The 25,623-nt window shown below is 34.6% G+C and overlaps 1 protein-coding gene across 3 annotated transcripts in view; it reads right to left on the bottom strand.

The window, feature by feature from the left end:
• The window catches only part of LOC135841631 (uncharacterized), a 147,368-nt gene extending 123,459 nt beyond the window's left edge, over positions 1 to 23,909 (bottom strand). Inside the window, exon 1 of one of the 3 annotated variants that reach the window (XR_010557957.1) lies at positions 11,987 to 12,325. The gene's annotated coding sequence lies outside the window, so the exon portion shown is untranslated. Of the gene's footprint in view, positions 1 to 11,986; positions 12,333 to 23,640 lie in introns of those variants that run through there. The other 2 variants (XM_065358680.1, XM_065358679.1) reach the window with 2 other exon arrangements.
• Between the last annotated feature and the right edge of the window lie 1,714 nt (positions 23,910 to 25,623).

Raw genomic sequence — 25,623 nt, 5'->3', positions numbered from 1 at the left:
TTCTGAAAAGAGCTGTTCATAAATTTTTTGCTCGGTTCGAGATTCGAGTTTCCTGTGTGGTACTTGGTACGTAAGTCGTAGTACAAATACAATATTCGTCTCCAGGGGGAAATGAATTAAGAGGAAGGAAGATGCAAGGCGGGGTAATTTACATTGCCTAACGTGACTAATGAAGGCAATTTTCAAACTGTATATGAAATCCAATAGAACCCTGAGGGTAACATTTTTCGTACAACAAGTGATACGTTTTCTAATCCTATTGTACCTAACTACATACGTAGTCAGGTAAGTATGAATTGCGATACCTTAAAAAATTTAACCTAAAAAAAAGAATTGAAAATTTGGAACTTTAAAAATTACTGGGGGCTCCAGAACAACTGAAAAATGGTTCGAAACCGTTTCCGATTGGTTCTCGCATGATTGAAAATAGAAAAGATATATCGAATTTTAGCTTTTTTGGTCAATTTGGAGAAATTTTTATTTTTTCTCATTTTTGGCTCAAATTGCCTGATTTTTTGTCAGCCTACTAAAAGTTTGGCTATAGTAGCATATTTTTATATGCTTTTTTCCTTTTTCTCAATTTTGCTTTGTTTGCTTCGAAACAATTTTCTGCCTGTTGGGAAACCTCTCTTGTGGGTATACCTCTACAAATTTTCGCCTTCAATTTTTGAGTCTGATAAATCAGTTTACATCTTTGTGATTCAAGTTGTTCAGGTATTATCCGACAAACAAGGTACCTAATCATATGCAAAAACTTTCATTTTTTTCAAAATTTATGAAATTGTATTTCACCCAAGAAAAATAAACATTTGAGTGAGGTCAACAAGGGAATAAATTTGATTTTACAGGGACCCATTTGAGGAGAAGAGGGTCATCATACTGCATCTGATTGGAATTTAGAAGGAAATGGTCTCCTCACTTTAAAATTCCAGTTGCTGAAAATTTTAGAATTTGTCTCACATTTTGATTTTTTTTTAATATTTTCAAAATGTTGACCCTCAAAGAAAAGGTGGAAAATGTGAGAAAAAATTCAAAATATGAAAAAAGTGATAGGTAGGGTTTTCGAGAGCGATTATTTTAAATCTGAAATCCATTTGAATCAAAAATCAAAAGTGAGGCACCCAGTAAAATTTCAAAAAAAATGATTCAATTTGTGAGGTACATCATACCTTGCAACATTTTTACATGTTGCTTATACATATTATGATCTTTGTCTGCATCTATGTGATGACTTTCCCCCTACCTGGTTTACCCATTTATGTACTCGAGGTACAAGGCCCCTTGCATCATATCAAGAGTAGCTCTGGTCACTGCATAAGTTATCTTTAAGTTGTTGTACTTGTGTGTGTCTTAATCTAACTTTGAATAGAAGTCAGAGTAAGTACTCCAGTGTTAAACACCTACCAAGAATATGTGGCATTGCACCCCCTGGGATAAGATGGTGTGTGGCGGCGGATGTAGAGAGAACGAAAAAAGAACAAGACCCCCGCCATGTTATATTCAACCAGAAGGAGGTGACCCCAAGGCTGAAGTCCAGGAGGAGCTTCATGAAGGAGACCCATGTGATGAAAGTGGATCCAGCGGAGGAGAGAGAGAAAAGATGGTCGGATCTGGAAAAGATCACATTTAATGAGAACCTGGTAAATGGACACAAACTGCCATACGTAGAGTGGCTCACACTGAACCGGATCCAAGCCGGATGCGCCCAGACAGCAGTAAACCTTACTAGATGGGGTATTCAAGATGATGTGAAGTGTCCCAATTGCGGACAAAAACAGACTGACAACCACCTCCTCGTATGTGGCACAGGCACTGCATACACCAGAGAGGAGTTGTGGGGAGAAATGAACAATTGCACAGAAGGTCCGGTGCAGAGATGGAGGGGGAGAATTTAGAGAGATCCGAATGTCCCGGACACAAGAAGAAGAAGAAGATCGCAAAAGTGATTGTTGTTTTGTAATTACAGTGGAGTCTCAATAACTCGAAGCTGAAGGGAGAAAGAGTTGACTTCGAGTTATCGGAGTTTGCGTTATAGAGGTTAATTTTTGGTACCTATATGTATTTCGAGTTAGCAAAGTTTTGAATTAGATGAGTGTCAGATGAATATGTATTCTTACAATGGCTAGGTACCTATCACAAAACTGCATAAATAGATTGAAAAAATCAAAGTATGGAATGAGATTGTACAATAGGTACCATTGAAGATAACCGATATGTGAATGTGAAAGAGTTTTGTATCAATGAGATTCAAATTTACAAGTGTTTTCAACTAGAAATTCGAGTTATAGAGGCAAAACGTTGGCAACGTTTGACTTACAGAGGTTTTTTCTTGTCTTTTTCAAAAATTTTACTTCGAGTTATGCAACGTTTGACTTACAGAGGTTTTTTCTTGTCTTTTTCAAAAATTTTACTTCGAGTTATCGGAGTTCTTGGAATTTTATTTCGAGGTAAAGAAGTGAATTTTACATTGAGTCTTATGGAGAGTTGAAGGGAAACAGACTTTGCTTTGAGTTATCGGAGTTTTCGAGTTAAGTACCGGAGTTTGAGTTATCGAGACTCCACTGTACAGTAAAAGCTCGTTATAACGCTTCCGGTTATAACGCTAATTTCGTTATAACGCTGATTTCTTCTGGTCCCTGGACAGCCCTGTTCACACAAAAACTTTCGCTTATAACGCTCTGTTTCTCTGATCCCTTGAAGAGCGTTATAACAAGCTTTTACTGTATTGGCCAATAATAGGTTCTTGAGCTTGACTGATTAATTAATTCTACTGTGAACATGGAGAAATGGTTCAACCTCTGGTGCTTTCAAATCTACTGCCCTTGAATTATGGTAAGGTGCAATAGTTAATTTTATTACATCTACAATCTAAGTTATAAGGTGTATATATTTTGTTGTACATATTATTTGATCTACTTGCGCTTGTATCGATGGTAAAACAGTAAGCTCTCAATAACTTGAAACTCTCCAACTTGAAAACCGCAAAATTGCCTACACCCATCTTTTATGCACTTATGTCTCTCAATTCATTCATTTTGTAAGACCAGAGCTGGATCCAAGAACATGGAAATTTTAGTGGCCCACTGAGATATCACACTTTAGCAGCCCTGATTTTGGGCTCCTCAATTAATCGGCCAAATTTTTTTCTCCCATTTTTTGAAGTGCAGAACCCTGAGCATAAAAATTCATTCAGAAATTTTTTAAGCTGCCCAGTTTTTACCCCATCAGCCCAAATAATTATGTCGTGGCCCTCTGAGATTTTCTCAGGAACTTGGTGGGTGGGTTCCGGGCCTGCGTAACATCTCTACATATAACTCAAACACTCTCAAAATCTTACCTGCATAACTTGAAACTGATTACCTTGAAAACCACTATAAGCCGAATGAATGACTCCCATTGGGGTAAAATCTGCCCATACACTGAAAAAGAAGCCAAAACCAGCTGGTTTATTGATGTATTCTCAATACGCGTTTTGGTCTCACTTTTCAGCTATTACACCCACGTTTTTTCAAATCTGCTAGCTTTTTTCAAATCCACTGTTGCTCTGTTCTACCTGAAACTGGTTTTGTTGAAGTAGACCACATTTTTTCACTGTATCCGCACTGCGTTTATACCATCTCACACTCCAGGGGGTCTTTCATAAAAGTAATTACGCATGGCGTTTACGCGATTACGCCAGGCGAAACCGCACCAAAAAATGTGGTCTCAGTTTTACGCGTTTAACCGCATTTTTCTTGTCAGTAGGGTGCAAGAAAAAGCACTGTCAGAAGGCGGATTGGTAAGGTGCACCGGGGGAAGTTGGAATTCGGGGTAAGTTAGAAAACTTGCTCTAGCGCCTAGAGGTTTATATCTGGTGAAGTGCCACTAAAGGTGACTTGAGGGTACTACCCCTACTTCATCACGGCATAAACATTTTCGCGATTCAGTTTCATTTTAGATGTCTTTGGTTCAATTGTATTTTGTTGTTGTTTTGAACTTATTTTGAATTTGGTCCGAAATACAGACTTTCTATTTCTTAGTTTTTCGCATATAGCGGACGAACCGTGCGTCCTAGTGAAAATCTGATGGGAGTGATCTCAAAGAGAATTAAATTCTCTACAATTTTGTTTCTGTGCAATTTTTTTAGGACGCTCGGTTTGTGATCTACGTCTCTGCAAAGTTTAGCCTGCTCTGACTTCCCCCAATTGGGGTAAGTCAGGACAGTTTAAATTTTATTCCACTGAGTGAAAGCTACTGTGTCAATCGCGCTCAAATTTTTACCATAAGTGAAGAACCCTTATGGGAACCTACATAATAAATTTGATCCATATTGGTTCATTAGAAGGGGAGTAACAGCTGGTCAAAGTTGAAATTGCGAAAAATCATTCTGACTTGCCCCGGTGCACCTTACACCAAAAAAAATCTGCTAAAAAATACGCTACGTGAATATTTTGTAGGGTATTTTTATTGCATAAGGCCACAGTGCTTTCAAATTACGTGGTGATGTTTCTTTGCCCTGGAAGAAACTAAGTACAAAATACACCACTAACCCGTTTTTTTGGCGTATTCTTTTGTGTATTTGCTAAATAACACTCATAAATGTGGTACCTATTTTACTCAAATATTTTGATGTAGTATAGAAATATTTGCATTCATTCCATCACATGTCCCAGAGGTTAGGTAAGTAGAAAAGATGCTCTCCAGCTCAAAGACCCGAGTTTTATACCCGGCAGAGCCAAAAAAAATTTCATGAATATTGGACGTTGGCAAAATTTATTGCATAAAAAAATAAGCCCGCTGATTAATGAGCAGAAAAGTACTGGCAGAAAGTGTTGCAATTCTCGCTGCGTTTTTTGTGGCGTATCATAGGCAGATTTTCACCCAATGGGGTACTGAAATCCATATTGCATTTTGTAAAATTTTCAGCCCTAAGCCCCTCTCAAGAGACTCGATTTTGGTTTTAGTGTGAAATGGATTGCAGAATCGGGTTTAGCGACTTTAAAAACCTGTATTATGTTGACGCCCTTTTTTGCTTGTGAAAATTTCCAGTCCCAAGCTCCCCTCTGAGGTTTTCTGGAAGGCAAAATTCTGAATTTGAAGTGAAGCTGATTTCAGAATTAGAATCAGTGTTTTTGAAACATTGTAATTCGGTACCCCAAATTGCAATTTCCAAAATTTTGGCTCCAGGCCCTCTCAAATGGGGATTGGTCAATATTGGTTTGGGAATCGAACGGGTAACAGAACTGGAATCAGCGTCTTCAAAAATTTGTATTTTGATACCAACCTAACTTGCATTGATTTTCAAAATTTTGGGCTCAAAATTTTCCTCCGAGGTTGTGGGGGCTAAATTGATTTTTAAATAAAACCGATTCAAGAAATCAGTGTTAAAAATCAATAATTTGACAATCATTATTGCATTTTCAAAATTTCAAGCCCCAAAATCTCACTCTCAGAATCTGGGATGTAGCATTTTGAATAATATTTAAGGTCGAATTTCAGAATCAGAATCAGCGTCCTTAAAACTTATAATTATTAAGTAGATGCTTACCAAAATTTCATGTCTCAAAATTTTGACCCCAAGCGTTGTCTGGGAAGTAAAGTTTGGTTTTGGGGCAAAGCTTTGGGCCCAAAACCTTCCTCCATGATTGCCTGGTCTAAGTTTTGATTCTTAGATACAACTAATTTTAGAATCAGTGTTATGGCATCCATGTTGCATTTTCAAAATTTCAAGCCCTAAACTCCCTCAGTCCCAATCTCAGGCTGTGGGAGGTGGTATTTTGAATTTTGGGTCAAATTTCAGAATTAGAATCAGCGTCTTTAATAACTTATAATCAGGCCAATATTTAATTTCTCGAAATTTTAATCTCCAAAAGCCTTCTCTAAGTACATAGAAAAGTTTGGTTTTGGGGTTGAACTGGTGACAGAATTGAGATAAACGACCTTGAGAATTCCTATATTATCTACATGAATACTGATACCCACTTTTGGCTCAAAAGTCTTTTTCTGAGGTTCTGGATGAAGGCTCAATTTTTATTTTGAGGTCAACTGATTCAGAATCTGAATCAGAATGTGTTCTTTCCAAACCTCACTATTCTTGAAAAGTTGAGAAGTTTTACACAAATCAAATAAAGCATTTTGGAGTTAACTCACCTATAATATGTACATGTTTTTTCACCCCCCCCCCATTTTTCAAGGCCAATGACCTTATGGAAGACTAGAATGATCCTACAGGCCCTAAGCAAAGGTACCAAATCGAAAAAAACAAATCCCCACCACTTTTTTAGCTTATCGTCCACATTTATAAGCTTAAGAACTAGTGTTCAAAAGTCGTATTGGAATCAGAAAATACATGTACTTAAGTACTATACTTAATTGCAGAAAATTAATTGGATTGAAATTAAATTGTGAGAATTGGAAAAAAAATGAAAAAATGTTGACTTTTTTGGATCATAATTACTTAGTTTCAGCTATTAGGTACCTACTTACCTAATGAAATGTGTATTTAAGACCTAAATAAAAATACCTACTCGGTTTTCTTTGAGCAATACCGAAACCGACTTTGGAATTTGCGACGGATTAGGTAAATTCAATTTAAAAAACCAAAACAAAAATATAAATTACATTTTTAACCAACCAAGTAGGTAAACATCGAGAATAAAATCGCAACTTCCATTCGTAACTTTTCTAATTACCGAGTAAGACTTCGCTATAGATTGAAAAAAAAACTTTCAGTGAGGAAAACCAATAAGAAGCACTATAAGTATACCTGAGCATTTTGCTTGAATTGAGTAAGTTTTCTAATCGAAGAAAAAATTACAGCAATAAAACAAGGTACTAGGTAGATGAAGATACCTATATCTAATCAACCACCTTCCATACGCGTACTTATATCTTACTCACCTGGAAAAAATTAACAAACTTCTTCGCTCCACGTCCCATTCGCGGTACCTACTTCGAAAAACTCTTGTTTTAAAATTAAATCAATCATTAAGAAGTTGAAAGTCGAACTGCACCAAGTAAACAACATTAGCCTTTCGGTATCAACAATTAAATTACACAAATACACCTATCGAGTTGAGACACTCCGAAGAGTTCAAGATTTCGACTCATCGTCGTTTGGTTGGCAAATAAACAATGAAATAACAGAATTTGTATTTTGTAAGGAATAGGATAGATACATCGCATGTGCTTCGTAAAACGTAAATATTTGATGAATTTTTTAAACCATTTATTTCAATTTGTAAAAAAATAAACGACGAGGGAGTTGAGAATAATTATACTCGAGTATTTGAAATTTCAATCTGTTGTTGATTAATTCGTCGTCGTCGAGAGAAAAGAAATTCGAAAAAAATGAATAATTTTCTCAACTTTGGAAAAAAAAAGGTATCGTTAAATTGATACCGGTCTCGTGTCATCATTTGAATAAAAAGAACTCGTGCACGGATCAGATTAGAAATTTCGCGATAAAATATTTTAATTTAGGTTCACTTTTTTTTGCCAAAATTCTCGTTTCGTTGGGGAAAAAAATATCAATCTACTTGGAAAAATTTCGAAATGAAACAAATTCAATTTAGGATAACATAGACTTAATTGAAAAATGTAGGTATGTACAAAAATATAGTTTATGTGAGATGGAAAATTTCAACGATGCGTTGCAGAAGCTGTAATTCGCGAATATGACTGACAAGTGACAACCGAGTCCTACTTTTTTCTCGTTTAAACGAATTATGTAATGAATATACTCGTTGCAAAATATAATCCTTACATTTGTGGAAAAAATGACATGAACTTTGAGTATTTTCTAACAAAATCCTAAAATTTACGCATGACAGGTTCAATTTTTTTCGTACCTATTTTCTTAAAAGAAAATAATTTTTTATCATGTTTTTGGAAAATTACAAGTGAATTTGAGCGTAAAAAATTTCGAATCAATAAACCACGAAAAAATCTAAAATGAGAAATTTTTCATCATGCTTTTATTTTTACGTAGAACCATTTTGTTTCTAATTCGAAATGTTTTCTATACATTTTCATTACTCGAAGGACTTATTTGATTAGATACCCTGGGTACGGGAAAAATTTCATTTTAAGATCCAGTAGGTATAGTATTTTGTAAAAATTATGAAAAAATTTGTTGACAACCAGAAGATTTCAAGTAAAAAAAATTAAAAAATATCCAAAACTGAACCCAGTAACTTAAACAATTTTTTTTATTTTTCGCACCCTTTCTCCTCTCCCCCCCCCCACCGAATATATTGTGAGATTTTCTAAGAACTAGGCAAGCATCAAAAGATCGAAAGTTTTATTTGAATGAGAGGAGTGAAGAAAACTGAAGGATTCTGTTGATAAACCTCTTCCCTCCTACCCCATACTATTGTCGCGCTTTTTTATGAACGTGGGTATTAATTTGAAAAATTCTGATCTACCTTTTCCTCAAAAATTATTGATCTATAAATAAAACAGAACGTTTCGTCAAATCTCTTTTTGCACGTTTTTTTAATGTGATTTTTTAAAAAATTACTTTCTAAAAATAGGTATGTCATCATTTTGGCCACAAATAAATTTTTCTGAGCATTTGTAACCCTATTGCAGAATTTCTGAAATACAAAATCTCTGTAAGATAAATTTACACCTAGATTAACCTTGATTTTTACCAAATAATGAAAAAAGGCAAACAAAAAAAATAAAGTTTTTTTTAGTAAACATTCTTGGAATTTTAGTTTACTAATTTTTCAATTTTTTAGATAATTTTTTGATTGGATAACTAATTTGTTATTCAGTTATTTGCAGAATTATCCATTTTTCGGTTTAGTATCATTTTCAGAATTAATAAAACGATGCAGAACTACCTTTAAAATGTGCCAGCTGCTTAAGTTACCTCAAAAAAAAAAAAAAAAAAAAAAAAATTAAAATCGCACATTATTACTTTACAGTTTAGAACATTTTTCAAAATGTCAAATTCTCAACTTTTTTAAACCACTTCCTCCAAAAATCTGCCATTTTTTACACATCATGAGGAACAGTCAGAATCACGTAAAAGTTGATTCGAATCGTAAATTACAAATCACGTTCCTTTTTGATGATTCGAAACAGCTTGAATCATCAACTTTCAAAATGCCTAACTTGGAAAATGGTTCGAATCAAGGATCGCTAATCACCAATTTGTTTGAAATAATTTTTCATCTTGGATATTTTGTTAGAATTTTCTTTCATTTTTCATTTTTTGAAAAAATCTTGCAAATTTCAAAACGAGCACATTTTGTTTGTGAAGTTGGATTTCACAAAAAAACAAAAATTAACTTAATTTAATCAAAAAATTTATTGAAAAAAAAGGTTTGAATCACCAACACAAATCGTCAATATTTTATCATTTTCAAATCTCGAAACACAAATCCCATTCCATTTTGATAAGTTATTTTCGTCAATCTGAATCTGATAGAAACATCGACCAAGGTATTGCTCCCGATTGGAACAGGGATAAAAGAGCATGATTTGAAACCTTCTCAACCAAAATTTCAGCTGCCTAAAAACATTTTTTGATTTCTGGCTAATTTTTGGAAATCCAAGATGAGAATTTTACGATTTTTTTTTTCAAGTTTTGTAGTGCCTACCTTCATACTTTTTCTGTGAAAATAATACGATCAGATTCTGAAGCTATGTCGTCTCTGATAAACCGAACTCCACCATTTTGAGTCATTCCGGAGACTTCAATGCGATTTTCGATTTCTCCAGAACTTTTGGATTCCTCCAGAAGACATATAAAAATATACAAATTACTCGAGGTAATTATAAAATTCGATTTCTGGCTCATTCTGAACCTGTTCAATAATTTTATCTACAATTTAGGTGATTTCATAGCTAGACAGCTTTCGTGGATTTCTTGTTTTACCCCCCCCCCCCTCCAGTCCTCTTCTAAATAAAATGTACTTTCGGTGACAAACTCTTCAGATAGACAATCGAATTTCAAACTGAGAAATTCTCAACTTGTTTCAACGTAGATAACTATTTCCAGTGCCGATTTTGGTGGGATTGAGGTGAGCGTTTCCCCCACCCCGAGTAAAGTTCTTCCAAAAAGTTATAAAAAAAAATTCATCTTCAAAAATGTTGGGTCTTCCCTTTACTTTTATTTTTTCGGTTTTATTTGAGATAAAGATACTTTTTTAAACTCAAAAATTCATCTTCAAAATGTCGGGTCTTCCCTTTACTTTATTTTTTCGGTCTTTTTTGAGATAAAGATACTTTTTTCTTCTCAAGCCTACATTATATGCCCACTCAACCCCAAATAATCTAAATATTACTACATCCCAAAAAAATTTCACTCACAGAAGTTTCTCCTTACTAAAAATGAAATAAATAAGTAAATAACAAAATTAGTGACTTGGTTTTTTCACAAGTCAAAAACTATAATCGTATACATAAGTTATTTTGTATTTTTTTTAAAAACTTCCTGCCAAAATTTTCAAACTTGGAACAGAAAATGCTTAAAATTATGTTTCAAATAAGTAATAAGTAACCAAAAACTGAATTTAAAAAAAAAAATGTCGAGATTTCTACGAATTGGGTTTTGATGGCTTTTAAGTGAAATTTTTCATCTTTTTCATCAATTCTCAGCCTATTTCAAAAATCTTGATTCGTAGAAATAGACACCCTACGAGTTTCACGTTTTTTTTCAATATGCTTTTCCCACACATCTTCATACAACGAACAAAAAAATAAAGACAAGTAATGTCTTCAAAAATAATACTTACCTATGTTTTAAGACCAAATATTCCAAAAAAAAAATCACACTCTTTCATTCAAATATGGAAGGGGGGCAATAAACACCGGAAAACAAAAAAAAATGAAAAAATGGATTATAGACGTTTCAAAGTGAGCGATCAAAAAATTTCATTCACAAATTAAATAAATCAAGCAATCATGCCAGCAATCCATAGTTTGATTTGATGAAAATTTGAAAACTATAATTACGTTTTTTTTTTACTTTGTAATTTTGAAATTGGTTCCTAAGCATTGGTAATTTTCATCACAATGCTCTTCGTAGACAGTTTCAAAATATGAAATTAATTTGAAAAATAATATTTTTTCACCCGCACAAAAAGTCTTTTTATTGCATCCACGTCCTCGCTTTCCATTTCAACAAATAAATGTGTTTTTTTCATCGTCGACTCAAAAATGAGACAGATATCTACTTTTTTCTACCTACGAAATCGCCGACACACACAAAGTAGGCGCATTTATCAAAATTTTAGTTGACAATAAGCTAAAAAGTTGTTTAATACATTATGTAATGCTGGCGAAGGTGTTTATTTTTTTTCATTTTGTAATTTTTTTCCACTCAAAAAATACAAACGACACTATCCAAATGTAAAAAAAGTCAAGTTGAAAGTTGACTATTATCTGGTAAAGGTACGTGAAGATTGAAGAGGAGGATTTTAATGGAATTGAAATGGCGAGCGAAATATTTTGACTACAAAATTTTTTCCTTGGTAAAAAAAAAAAAAAAAAAAAAACGAAATTTAATCATTTTTACCATTAAGTATGAGATGCCAAATCAAATAAAAATCAATTTTTTTCAACAATTTTTTCTTCAGAAAATTACTTAATTAGATGTCCCATGCTTGAAGATTAAAAGTTATGTATTTCAAAAAATCCAAAATCATTGAACCTTGCACGTTCCTTATTTTTTAATTCACAGTGTGGAAAATTTTTAAATCCATTATTTTTCGTCAAAAATTTATAATAAAAAAATTTGCCTCACTTCTATTCAAATCACAATCACTCGAACTATATTCCAAACCGAGATAAACATTCGTTCCCACCACGTACAAAAAACACATACTATTTTTTTTTAAAAAAAAACAAAAAAAAATTCAATAATATTCCACGAGGCAATAAACCCTCTTTGAAACGCCTTCTTCCACTCAGCTCTGCTACACAAACCACTCGAACGAAACATCCGAAGCGAAACAAACCGAAAAAGGAAGAAAAATATCAAGAAAAAACTTACTAATTTTCTTCTCCTCCGTTTGATGTTTCCAATATTCGGCAAGTTTTTCTCGAAATACAATTATACGCGAAAAAGGAAAAAAATCAACTGCAACACGAACAAAAACCGACTGATACGCGAGAACTACTCGTATACCGCAAAGAAGATCGAACGATCGAGCCCCAAAACCGAGCAATAAGGGCCCAAAAAAAAGCCAGTCGAGTCGCGAAACGACGAAAAAAAAAAACGAGAATAAAAATCACGTTAGTTTGGAACGCGAGGGGTTCGCAGGCGGCTGTATAAGCGAAACACTTGTTGTGTGTTGAATGTTGGTATGTTGTGGGTTTGAGGAACCTTTAAAATTCGCTTTTATATATCAAAGGCCAGGTGAGATGGGTTTTTTCGGCACAAGAGGCGGCGTTCGCCAGGCAGGCTCGGGGTTATACGACGCAGTAAATCGGCGCCCGCCGCCGAAAATAACAGTCGTAGCGGATCGTTTCGTTGTATGTTCTGTTGGGCATAAAGATGGTCGTGTCAACCCCGACGCCTCCTTGCAAATGTATGTGTGTACAATGTAGAATGTACATGACGGATACAATGTTGTAATGTTGTATGTACATAGCTATATAGGTACTTAGAGTGTCGTATTGTATAGTATATAGTCTGTGCTTTTTGGCTCTCGTCTACTCACACCCTCTCGTCTGCGCTGCGGGTCCAACGTCACCCATCTTCGACAGGACGGTGACGATAGACTATTTATTCGCCGACTGTAAAATAAGGCAAAATATACGCGTAGATGCCCGTTTAAATTGTACTTAATAAACTAACTCGACGGCTAATTAAGCTTTATTACCTGTATATATATACGAACGATAAGTCACCATAGTGTGGGCTTTAATAAAACTTGGCTATACGTACATATAAACAGAAAGAGCACCATATAAACTCGTATATATGGTACCATAATTTGCGGTCAAATTAGAATAATTCTCGTACCAGAAAAACACCGCATCGAATACATAAACTCACACTCACACATACAAATCGAATGGGCAATTTCAACGTCTACTTCGAAAAGTCGTGCTTTTTCACTCTCGATCCCCCTCGAGAGTTAATCGCTGCCCTCGAGTCTTCTTTCTATTCGCATCTCGATGATTTGAATTTACATCGTCGAAGCTAATTTACGTACGCCTTTAAAAATGTTAACGTTTAATTAAATTTTATTCGCGTCGAAAATTGTAGGTACGTAGCACCTCACCTATACCTAGCCCTACAAATTTAAACACGCTTCGACAGCACTCTTTCGATGCTGCTACAATACCCACCACCATACTTTACTTCGCCATTTGCGACTCTTTATAGGTACACCTTCGCACAGAAAATACGTACGGTTTAGCTCATCGTTTGGAGTTTAGATTGCGTCAAAATACGACAAAAATTTCATCATGAGGAGTAATGAACGAACTGGTAGGCTACTTACAGTGTAGTGTATTTTCAGAGACTCGCCCATCGCGGAAATTATTATTACGAGTACCTAAGTATATTATTGTGTTCTCGATAGCAATTTTCTAAACATTACGTACGAATATCATTGCGTAACATGATAAGTTATTTATGACATGTGGGGCAAAAAATTGCTAGTTATGGAAGTGAAACACGAACTTGTCATGTCTGACTATATCGTCTCGTTCGTCTCGTTGATCTTTAATTAAAGATGTCTCTCGATATTGTGATGCATACGAATACGAGAAAAAGAAGAAAATTACTTCTTTGTAAGTGGGAGATGTATTCGTATAGATATTTATTGCTCCAGTATCTACGTCATTGTTTGCTCGCTATTTCGTCGACTACCTATCGTTTCAGACAGAAATAAAAAAAAACTGACAGGAAGAAGTACTTATAGGTATCAAAAATTTTAAAAAATTAAAAAAAAAACTAGACAGCTGCACCGAGCTGAGCTGTAACAGCTGCAGCGTGCATTGCTGGTTTTATTACTCGATTACTTATGTTAGGGAATGTCCTTTCAATTAAGTACTTTCATTAAATTGAATATGCAATTTAAAAAAAAATTAAACATCGTTCATGCAACAATTTGAAGAACGTTAGATGAAATTTCGAAAAAATTGTAGGTATTTGAAATTGAATAACTAAAACGCTATTACAAGTATCGAGTATCGAGCTAGGAAAGGGTGCGATTTTGGACCACAATTTACTTTTGAATCATTCATGGGTCATTCCATGTCAACTCAACCAAAAAAAGGCGATTTTAAAAGTAATGTCTTTCGATTTCGCTCAAATTTTTTTTACAATATCTACCCACCCAGTAAATAAGAAAGCCGCAATCAGTTTGGTCCCAGCTCCCTCAGGGGGCGGGTGGGGGGCTTCCATTATTTTCACATTGTCTCGAGGTACTCAACTTCAGCAGCCCATTCCTCCAAAACTATGATACTTTGATCAAAACTGACTTCACAGTTCGAAAGGGCATTGAATTTTGAACTTTCCAAGTATTTTGAAATTTTCAAAAGTTGAAAGTTGAACTTTCAATTTGAAAGTTCAAATTTCAAAATGGCGCTGTAAGTGGGAGCTACCATTTAAAATTTTGAAAAAATTTCCATTAATGTACATTTTTTAAAAAAGGCGGTACTCGATGGGGAGGTTCTGGGGGCCATGGGTGAGGTAAATATGAAAAACAAAGGCTACATTCGTGTTCAGCGATATCGAAAACATACTATTCCATGTGTCACACGAATCAAACCATTTTTTCACGTTTACCCCTTTGGGTAGGTGCTGGGGGCCATGGGTGAGGTCAGTTGGAAAAACTAAGGTCATATTCGTGTTCAGCGATATCGAAAACATACCATTTCATGTGTCACACGAATCAAACCATTTTTTTGACTTTAACCCCCCTTGGGGAGGTGCTGGGAGCCGTGGATAGGGTCCAATCGAAAATCTGACATCATATTCGTATTCAGCGTTACCGAAAACATACAATTCGATATATCACATGCCCCAGATTTTCTTTTGAAAGTTTCACCCAAAATTGGGGGTGGGGGTGCTCTCACCCTCCGTCAACGAGTGCCATCTCGAAACCTAAATATTTCGAAAAAGTATCAAAATATACATCTATGGTCAAAATCATACCAATTTAAGCAATGTTACTAACACATTCTAAGACCCTACCTGAAATAGATTCAAGACCCCCCCCCCCTTCTTACTCTCCTACAAAAATCCAAATTCAAATTCTTTATTTGAGATACATGCGGCAGCATTGCTGCCATCGTATCAAGTTAAGCATGTAAGTACATAGAATACAAATTTCAGCTTTAAAATATAGGATAAAAAACTTGATTAAAACATAAAAGATGAAGATTTAAAACTATGGGTACATAAAATCTACTCCAGGTTATTTCAAAAAATTTGAACTCTTATTGATCCGGGGAGCTGAGATATTCTTCCAGGGTATAATAAGCCCTAGTTATCAGCCATTCTTTCAGGACATGTTTGAATTTTTTTGCAGTTGGCTGGTTTTTTACACTCCCTGGAATCCGATTATATACTTTTGCAGCAGATGATACAGTGCTACTCTGGAGAAGTTTTGTGCGGTGGTGGGGAGTTCTGAGGTTACCTCGTGATCTGGTACTGTATGGATGGGTAATTTTTGGAAAGGTTATAACCCCAGTATAAACCATGAGAGATATGTCCAGAATATATTGTGATATTGTAGTGAGAATTTTATTATCAACAAAGGTGGCTCTGCATGTTTGTCTTAGAGGTAGTTTATAAATTGTTCTTATCGCACGTTTTTGTAGTGTGAGTATTTGCTTGACATAAGATGCATTACCTCCCCAAAAAACTACCCCATAGGCCATTGTGGAGTGGAATAGTCCAAAATATGCAAGTCTTGAGAGTTTTTTGATTTGTAATTTGGCGTAGCTGAAAGAGTAAAAAGTTTATAGATGACAACCCATTTTAAATTGCATTGAACATCAACTCCTAAGAACTTTGCAGCATAAGAGACATTAGGTAGAGTTGAGAGAGTTTCTGCTACCAGGTCTGTCTCATTGGGGGTTACATTGAAAGGCACTGTTACTGTTTTTTCCAAGTTTAAGCTCACGCAATTTGCATTAAACCAGCAGATTAAGTTTTTGAGAACATGTTCTGTTTTTTTAAGCAGTGTGTCCCAGCTACCACCTTTTAAAAACATAGTTGTATCATCTGCAAACTGGGTTAGAAGTGCATTAACGTAAGATGACAAATCGTTAACATAGAGAATAAACAATAAAGGTCCAAGTATGGAACCATTTGTACCCTATTTTCAAGGAAGGATTTCAGCCAACTGTGGATTGGACCCCTTATTCCATATTTTTCCAACTTTCCCAGTAGAATTCTGTGGTTCATGGTATCAAAAGCTTTCGATAAATCACAGAATATTGCCAATGAATTTTCACCCTCTTGGCCAGCTTGGAGAATTTTGTTCAATAAATTAAATATTGCTTTGGTGGTGTTTTTTCCACAACAGAAGCCAAATTGTGTTTCACTTAGAATGCTGTTAGCTGATAGGAATCGTATCAGTCGATTATACAACAGACACTCAAAAATCTTTGAGAATACTGGTGTTACAGAGATGGGCCTATAGTTGTTTAAATTTGATTTTTCTCCTTTTTTATGTACAGGGGTTACAATACTTGATTTCAAGCTTTCTGGAAATTTTCCCTGATCTATGGAGTCATTAAAAAGTTCAGCAAGTATATGAGATATGTAGCGATCAGCTTGTTTGATAAGACCTACATCTAACGCTGTCGCACACACTACAACCATGATGCAATAGTGGGGCTTACATCCTTCCTTACCATCTTTATTATCTGGATGGTGTAAGGTGCTGCTGCGGTTATACTCTGGCTGTTTAGACCACACATTGATTGGCATTCACATCCACTGCCTTTACTTGTGGGATACATGTATCCTTGTTCCAAATTAACAGCCAATCTGCAACAGGGGCCTTCAGGGTGCTGGAACTCACCATCAATCTATTCCATCACAATTTTGACAACCCATTGATATACTTATACATAATAAATGGAAGCAGACTAGGACAAGTACAAGAGTGCCTTGATTGGTGTTTATGTCCACAAGTATTGCCTTTACTCGCGGGATACATGTATCATTGTGCCAAATTAACGGCTAATCTGCAACAGGGGCCTTCAGGGTGCTGGAACTCACCATCAATCTATATTTACTTATAATAAATGAAGAGTCCAGGGAAAGAACCAGGTAAGTCACTTTTTCAAACTTCTGAGTTACGGCGTTTTGAAGTATCAGAAGGCTCCAATTTTGTAGCGAATTTGAATTTCATCAAGGTAATGACTGGAAATACATCACACAACATCCCACAAACACAACTTGAGGCATGGTAGGAAAAAAATGAAGAGATGAGCCAGTCACGACTTGAAAAGTCACTGTTTTCGTGAAAAAATCAAGCAAAAAATCGAAAAATCAGTGTTTCGCAACAACTTGAATTCGATGAAAATCGATTATTATGATGACATAATGAAAAATTTTTGTATTCTAAATAGTTGACGATGTTGAAATTTTCTTCCTGTCGCCTCACATTTCGTCTCGACTCATTTTTCTCTTCTCCTCTTTTTTTTAAAGGCCATTTTAACCACGAAAAATCAATTTTTTTCAAAATGTAAATGGACTACATTTTTCTACTCCTCAGTGTGAATTTAATTCAACCCTAAACTCATTTTTGAAAAAAAGTGACTTACCTGGTTCTTTCCCTGGACTCTTCAAATGGAAGCAGACTAGGACAAGTACATTAGTGCCAGAGCTTGTAGCGATGGTGTGAATGGCTTCTTTCAGAGAGAAGTGTGTGGGGGTGGTGAGTGCAAAGTTTTGTGAGAGATCTTCTTAGGTATCTCATGTTCGCCAGGGTCACTTGCTTGAAGCTTGCTTCAACTACACCCCTTCCACAAAAAAAAAGTTTGTGTATGAATGTTTGCCTAATCTTAGACTGGACATGGGGTCAAGTTATGCTTAAACAAAATTATATATTTTTAAAAAAATTTCAGGGAAGTATTCCACATTTTTACAATTTTACAATTTTTCAATTTTTTTCCACAATGTGGGAGAAAGTCAAAAACTATGGCATTTACTTACTAAAATGTTACAAGAGTCCTTCATAGAAAGTAGAATATGAAAAAATATGACCAATTTTACAAAAATCTTGAAATTTCATGATGTAGAACTTAAGAAATCTAAAAAAATGAGAAAACAAAACAATTCTCATAATTTTCTTTCATTTCAAGCTTTTTGCAGAATATTGTCTTATTTTTTCATTTTCTAATTCATTTCAATTGACAAAAAATTGTAAAATTGATGGGTAATCATGACATTTGTAAAAGTTGACCTCCTCAAAATCAAGGTATACCTACCTAATCAGAATACTTTTGTGAAAAAATTGAAATTGAATCGACTTAAAACAACCTACCTATGTAACAAGGAAAAGAATAAAACTTCTTCTTCATGAAGGGGGGGGGGGGGGTTGCGATTCAATTGTAATGTTTTCACGAATGCAGCTTCAAGAACTTCTTAGATCCAAAATTTGTTCTACCCGAGTTCATTTCTTGATTTTTGGATGGTTTTTAAAAATGCCAAAATAGACAAATAATTACTGGAATGTCGGAAAATTCCATACGTTCTGAGCACTCAAGTGTGAAATTAGATTTTCTCAGAAATTACAGATATCTCTAGAAAGGATAGGTAAGAACTCGGGCTATTGGAATATTCTGGTTTGCATTTTTTACTTTCGACTGTTTCAAACACTTCCAGCGAATTCCAGGCATGGTGGAGGCTTCGACTAGGCTTTTTTCAAAAATTTGTCAAAAACCTAAATATGAACCAAGGGGGCTGAAATTTACGAATTGAGGTTTTTTGTCGTTCTCTTTCCAAACATCCGAGGATCCTTTTAAATCCAATGCGGTGAGTAGGAATGATTCCCCTGCTCAAAAATTTATCTCTGAAATATTCTCCTTCTGATCGGCGAAGGGGAATTGTTGATATAGGTAGATTATAGGTACATATAAATTGACAACAATTGATACATCTAACTCACATTGTGTAACTTTCTACTTTAAAAATACGTCTCACTGCATCTACATATGTAGTTATTCGTGAGATGAATGTTCCAACATCAACGCAGTTTACCTCACGCACTGTTTAACAGCATTTTGAATTTTTCAAGCACCTTAAATCACCTTCGTTTTCCTTTCACGCGACGTAGACCTTTCATTACTATACTTACGTTTTATTGATCTTTTTATTTCTTTTCGCGGTTTATCGATTGTTCCCCCGATATCCCTTCGTATTGTCTAAATTGTCTTTGTCACATGCACCGAAAAAACACCCAACCAACTAAGTGATTTCATCCAAAAATTCCAGAATGAAAAAATTTAATTAATCGTCCAAATTCTTTTCAAAATAAAATACAAATCTAGTGTTGTTTTTTAGGTAGGTACCCCTCCTTAACAAATTCTACACTGAAGAAAAAAAAATCTCACTCATGCCTACAAAGACAAACTAACAAACAAACAACTGAACAGTTGCCTTGGTAGGTAAAAATCACCATCTTCGTTATAATCCGTGAAAATAAGAACCCCCGTTTAGCTTTCGAATAATCCTACCGTCGAAAGTTTGCGTCTAATTAAACAATTCCAATCCATTTAACGGTTGTTTTTCGCGCGCCTCGTACAATGTTAAAACAAAAGGTGATGTCAAATGTTCAATTAATATATGGGCACAGATTTAACACGCACGCCGAAAAATAACGATAACGTGCTAATGAAGCACGGCGCACGATATCTCAAAAAAGATAATAAGTATTCAACCAAGATGAAGTCATAAACAAAATTCGAGGAGAAACTTTACGAATCATATCGATATACGCACAATTAGTTTCGTGTAAATTCGTTACAAGCACGTACAAATGTACGAATTACAATGTGCCACCACAATGTATTCGTATAGTAGCATGCGTCAGTAAGTTTAACGATCATATCGCAAAAAAAAAACTGTTTAAAATTGGCTATACCTATTGAAGCAGCAAATAACAGCAAAACTATTTTTTTAATGATATTATTAGATTTTGAAATTGATGATGAATTTTTTTAAAGGAGCCAAGGTATGCTGAAACGAGAAATGACCCTTTTTTGATGTTTTTCGGTAATTTGAACGTCGAAGTATTCAAGAACCATGATGGATAGAAAGCTGCAATCTGCAGCTCTGAATAGCAAATTTTATCGTAGATTTTTTTCATGAAGCTGGTCATTGCTTTAGTTGATCAGAAAGGACCAGTTGAAAAGTCAATTTTTTGTAATAATAAAACCAAATTCCATCGTAGTTTTATTTTTGTTTTCAGGGAAACATTGTTGGATGTTGAAAAATTATGGATTTTCTGTGCACAATATGGTTTGTAACATCCAACATCCTAACTATCAAGCAAATTTGAATTTGAATTTAAAATTACCACATTCTGCCACATTGTAATTTTTGTTAAATTACAGGTAATTTATGTTGATTTACGGACTATTTTCTGGTTATTTACCAAAAATTACAGGTAATTTATCAAAAGTTACACGCAAATTACCAAGAATTACAGGTAGATTACCAAAAATTACAGGTAAGTAATTTACCAAAAATTACTGGTAAGTAATTGACTAAGAATTACTGGTAAGTAATTGACTAAGAATTACTGGTAAGTGATTTACCAAGAATTACAGGTAATTTACCAAGAATTACAGGTAATTTACCAAGAATTACAGGTAGTTTACCAAGAATTACAGGTAGTTTACCAAGAATTACAGGTACATTACGAAAAATTACAGGTATATTACCAAAAATTATAGGTAAGTAATTTACCAAGAATTACAGGTAAATTACCAAAAGTTACAGGTAAATTACCAAAAATTACAGGTAAGGTAGAGTGGGGTAATTGCAAAGCACTTTTTAATTAGTGACACTTTGAGAGGGCGCTGTGAGAAGACTATTGCATGGATGAAGCTGAAATTTGCACCACTTATACTGCAGGGGGTTCTCTACGTATCATTGGTAAAATTTTGGTACAATTTGGTCCACAAATTGTGGAGAAAATTGCAATTTGAAAATTTGAACATCAACTTAAATATTTCCGGATAAGGTTACGGTTAAAAATTAAACAAGAAATTCAAAATTTTGGTTAAAGGTTACGATTAAGGTTATTAATTTTTTGAAGTTACGGTTAAGTTTCAGGTTACGGTTATTGATGACCATTTTTTTCGGTTAATGGTTAAGGTTAAGGTTACAGTTTTTGGTGGTAATTTTTTCAGTTGAGCTTAAAATTTCAGTTAATGGTTAAAATTACAGTTGAAAATTTGAAATTTCCAAAAATTCTTTTGGAGTTTGAAATTTTGAAGTTTAAAAAATTGAAAAACTGGTAATATTTTTAATCTTTTGATCATTTTTTTTGATTAAAATTTCAAATCACTACAAATAACATTGAAAAAAAACTCAGATAAAAAGAAATGAATTTTAAAATTTTGTAACTGGTTTTTTTCTAAACATTTTTCAGTCAAGGTTATGGTTACGGTTTATTTTGATCTCAGAAAACGGTTATGGTTACGGTTATGGTTATGGTTAGTGATATTGTGATAGTATATATGGCCTGTTATACGAGGAATAATCGTCATGATTATTCCTTGGAGTAAACTCTGAAGTATACACGTAAACGAACGCTGTACAACAAAGTACTTATTGTAGGGAGGGAGAATAGTTACCTATGATAGGTAGGGGGTACATAGTGAAGTGTAGGATACTCTCTGTTGGCTCGGTCTAATCTGATTACATCGGTAATATGAGTAGGAACGTTTTAATATTGTTAAATACCCTGTTTTATAGGTTAATTTTGTTAAGTATATGTATTAGTGCGAATTTGCGATAAACTGGTTTATCTTATGTTCAAAGAATTGATATGTCTGTTTGAGTAATGTGTTAATAAATTATGTAACATTGCGCTTTTGAGTCGGTTATTTCGAGCATAAGAACTTCTTTTCGTATTTGTGGTAATATTGAATGTAAAGGTGATTACAAGTTAGGTAATAGGAGTCTCAAACAAACTATTACATTACATGAAAATACCTATCTTGTTGGTAATTGGGTCAGGATCTCAGTCTAAAGCCTTCTAGTCATCAACTTATATTAATATCTTTACAATATTTCAAAAAAAAAAGGTTTTTTGGTTACAGTTAATTTTTTTTGGTTGATTTACCATTTAATTTGAGGTTACGGTTAATGGTTAAAAACTGGTTAACAAGCCTGCATTAAACCTGTTTGGACATATGGTTGCCAATTATGGGGAACTGCAAAACCATCGAATATAGAAATAATTCAGCGAATGCAGAACAAATACCTTCCTCGGATCGCCAATGCACCATGGTACTGCAGAAACAAAGACCTCCATTGCGACTTACAAATGCTAACTATCTCTGAAGAAATACAACAATTTGCAACTAAGCATTCATATTACCGCCTTCAAAATCATCTTAACGATGAAATTGAACCTCTCCTTATACCAGATGTAACAAGACGTTTAAAAAGCGCGAAAATGGGAAAAAAAATTGTTTTCGCAATTACCCCCAGTCGATTTTTTCTGGGGTATAGTTGCAAAAACGCAATTTACAGCCAAGTATTTTCTATTTCAGGTGCATTTTCTTAAAAAAACACCTCTCACTTTACTTATGAGTGGTTTCAACATGCTTTGATAAAAGTGTTTGCTACGGAGGGACAAGTTGAACCCCGCGAGTTGTGACCAGGTGAATATGTTGGTAAAGGTTGTTGGCTTGTTGCTTTGACGCCCCCTAGTTGGCACAACCAGAAAATTGATATTTTTTTGCATGAGGTCACAATTTTGCAATTACCCCATTTTTGCAATTTCCCCACTCTACCTTAAGTAATTTACCAAGAATTACAGGTAAATAATTTACCAAGAATTACAGGTAAGTAATTTACCAAGAATTACAGGTAAGTAATTTACCAAGAATTACAAGTAATTTACCAAAAATTACAGGTAATTTACCAAAAATTACAGGTAATTTACCAAAAATTACTATGTAGAAGGTACCTAATAATTTCACAAGAGTCTTATCCAGTATTTCATATTACCCATTTTTTTAAAAATCACCACATACTTACCAGAAGCTTACCAGAAATTACCAATAATTTATCAAAAATTACAAGAGATTTACCAAAAATTACAAGTAATTTACCAAAAATTACCAATAATTTACCAATAATTTCCAAAAAAAAAATCTAACTCCCAATTAACCAGAAAATTCCCAGTATTTTCAATTAAATATCGGTAATTTACTCAAAATTACCAGTAATTTACAAAAAATGACCAGATATGGCTAGGAATTATATTTTCTAGGACTAGGTACCTATCAATAACGCAAAATTCTGCCTCCTCTTCCCAATCCCCACATTCGTTACACAACAGTCAATGTCTCATTGTCTCTCATCAATGTAAGTCCCTTCCCTCTCCCCTCTCCCAAAAAAAAAAAGAATTCTCGCAGCCAACAGGTATAGTATTCAACTGGTAGGAACTTATTATAATTTGGACATTTCTTATGCACGGATAAACTTACCCTGAAATGCTCCAAAATTATCGACGAGTCAAAAGTACGTGGTTGGTAGAACTGGCGCACATTTCCGCAAATACCCGCTTCTGAAACAAGACCTCTGGCTGAATGACTTTCTTCGTCCCGAATAATTCAATTTTCTGATACCGACAAAGTAAACGGCGTGGGAGAGGATGAGGAGAGGAAGTATTTATAACACTTTTTCTCATCGAAGCATTTCCATTAATCCGTTCACGCGAATAAAAAGCGTCGAAAAACAAAAGGGAAAAATTTTCAATAAGCAAAATATGTTTTTCAACTACCTAGACTGTAAATATGAGTTTTAATATGCACGTTCCGCGTCAATGACACCACTCCTACACTTATATATAGTCAATATACGGATTAAAAATTACGCAACATGACGAATAAAAATCGCGAACCAGTCTCTAGTAAGTATGCTCCTTTCGAAATTAAGCGAGAAAGAGAGTGAAAAAACGCGACACCGTCGTCGTCGTCGTGTGCATCGATGAAAAATACCTTTTAATAAAAAGCCAACAGCGACGAAATAATTTTCAAAATGGAATACAGCCCGTGCCATTTCTGAGGATAATTATTTTTTAATGGACACTGCGTGCTTATCATGTAGCTGCGGCGTCATAATTCTTCATTTCGTTAAAAACCGCAACCAGCTAAACCTATCATCAATGAAAGGTACCTATGTATTTAAAAGGTATGTAACGTAAGATAACATCCGATGGAAAATATGTATTTAGCCGACCGAGTTTACATTAATCGACTTTTATTAGCCTGGTTTGAAAAACTTTTCCGACACGATGAACGAATCATTTTCGCAAATGTCGTCATCCTCATCGTAGGTATTTAATTATAATACGATTTGCGTGTGATTTCCGCTCGCTAAAAGTTTTACGCTCTCGAGAGACGCGAGGCTGTGTAATTTCATTTGCATAAATGACGCCTTTTTTACAACTTTTTTTTTACCTACCCTTTCGTTGGTGGTCTTTATTGTGAAAACAGCTTCGCCAATGAGATAAAATTCTAAATAAGTAGATGATAGATTAGTCGGATGAGGAAAAGGTAAAAGAAAAAAAGCAAAAGGGATCAATGAGGAAGAGATAACTCGATTGTTGAACAAAATTAAGTACTCGTAGGTAATCGTGGTCGTACACATCGCTGAAAATTCGTTTCATTTTCCTGCTTTTTGTTCGATAAGCTCGAATTTATTTCAGATAGTCGATTTTAATTGCCTGAGTTTACTAACCTTCTTTCTCTCTCTGGCTGTCATTAAATTACTCTGGTTTTCCTTGATTGATATGCCCGAAAGTTATAGGTCAATGTGAAATTACGAGTTTGGTTCGAAATTAAGAAGGAACTGAGGCATAGAGATTTTTTCCTCGTGGAAAATTTCCTTACAAATAAGGAAACTTTTTGATTTTACACTCTCCGGTTTGACCTAAAAGCCAAGTCAGATCAAAAGAGCGTGTTCTGAAACCCCTGTGACCAAAATTTCAGGAGCTAAGGTTAAATTTTGAATTATTGGCGAATTTCTGAAAATTTGAAAAAAAAAATCAAAAAAGCTCTTTTAAGGATGGTTTTTAATCTTGTTCATGAAACATACATTTTTTGAGCAAAATGAACTGATGTAAATAATTCCTCTAATTCAACTACCATCATTTATCAGCAACTAGTCTTCTTGGGCTATCCTGGAGCATCCAGCGACTTTTTAATTTTTTCCAGAAATTTTAAACCGCTCTCTGGAAGGCTCAACAGTGAACTTTGGTACCTAAAACTTTGACCAATCACTAAAATGAGCCAGAATTCTTTTTTTCAAAAGTAAATTTTTATCTTTAAAGATAACATGGGTTGAATTTAAAATTTTACCCATTTCATCCAAAAAAATTCGAGACAAAAGTCTGTTCTAGGAATCAACTCAACACTTGAAGGCTCTGTAGAAGTTCAACTGGGGTTTTTAATGCTTTGCATATTTTT

Source organism: Planococcus citri, chromosome 3, assembly GCF_950023065.1.
Source record: "Planococcus citri chromosome 3, ihPlaCitr1.1, whole genome shotgun sequence".
NCBI lineage: Eukaryota > Metazoa > Arthropoda > Insecta > Hemiptera > Pseudococcidae > Planococcus > Planococcus citri.
The sequence above is the reverse complement of the archived record's forward strand: the minus strand, read 5'-3'. Positions and strand labels throughout refer to the sequence as shown.